The following is a 1,138-nucleotide window of genomic DNA, read 5'->3' as shown; positions in this document are numbered from 1 at the left end:
AAACTTAAAAACTAATTATATATGTTAAAATTTTTAATTTTAATAAATATAAATTGTTTTTAAATATTTTTATGTACTTTTAAAAATACTTTTATCTTTTAAACATTACAAATAAAAATATATTATTTTTTTGATTTATCAAACAACAAAACTAAAACTAAGTGTTTATATTGAGAGTTTATATTTTTGAAAATTCAGGCTGGAGAAGAAAGAAGTAGGATGTACCGTACAGACTACTTGAGATCGGAGCTTCGCTATTTTATGTCCTTGTTACCTGTTTAGAAATTTCATCAAATGTCTCTAGTGAGCGATAGGCTCAGACCTTGCCAAATTCGAAACCAAAAGATTTGTTATTATTTACATTATTATCAAAAGTTGCTCCAGCAATTTTTATGAGCAATTATATATAGTTTTCCTTTTAAAATTTTGGAACTGGAATTATATATACTAGTGGCTCAATAGTAGAGGTTTTTGTGGTGCAGATTGGATCGGTTTTGAATTAAAAACTTATTTGATTTGAATATTAATTTTACTTACGATGGATTAGATGACTTTTTAAAAAAAATCCGATTCAATCCGATCTAATTTCAAGCGGTTTTAATTGGATTGGATTGCGATTTTATAAATTAAAAAAATTAAATATATATAACAAGTCTCAACATCAAATTTTAAATAATCAATAATCAAGTCTCAGTGATATCTTAAAAACCAATGATAATATAACAATATAAATAAAATTATAGGTTAGTTAAAAGAGATAAATACCAAATCGGTACCCGAAAGATTCTGGCGTTGACAAAATAGTACCTGACTTTTTTTATTGACAAAATAGTCCCTAAAAGATTTTAAAATTTGACGAGCGTGTCTCCAAGCTCGCCAGCAAATCTCTGACAAATACAATGTTGACATGGCCACCATATTCTAGTGCCCTGACAAACCATCCCTCAAACCCGAATACCTTCCTCCCAACGCAGACTCCCCCTCCATCTCCCTCCCAATCACAGTCCTCCCCTACCCAATGCAACCCCCTCCATCTCCCTCCCAATCACAGCCCTCTCCTACCCAATGCAACCCCCTCCCTCTTCTTCCCCATTGCAGCCCACCTTTTCTCTCCCTCCCCATCACAGCCCCTCCCCAA

General features: G+C 32.6%; 1 protein-coding gene across 1 annotated transcript in view; it reads left to right on the top strand.

Annotated features, from left to right (window-relative positions):
• LOC107459189 (probable polyamine transporter At3g13620) overlaps positions 1-400 on the top strand; it is a 2,542-nt gene extending 2,142 nt beyond the window's left edge. The window contains exon 2 of the mRNA XM_016077406.3: positions 199-400. The gene's annotated coding sequence lies outside the window, so the exon portion shown is untranslated. The remainder of the gene's footprint in view (positions 1-198) is intronic.
• The last annotated feature ends 738 nt before the right edge of the window (positions 401-1,138 follow it).

Source organism: Arachis duranensis, chromosome 7, assembly GCF_000817695.3.
Source record: "Arachis duranensis cultivar V14167 chromosome 7, aradu.V14167.gnm2.J7QH, whole genome shotgun sequence".
In the NCBI taxonomy this organism is placed as follows: domain Eukaryota; kingdom Viridiplantae; phylum Streptophyta; class Magnoliopsida; order Fabales; family Fabaceae; genus Arachis; species Arachis duranensis.
This window is presented reverse-complemented; position numbering and strand designations above follow the sequence as displayed.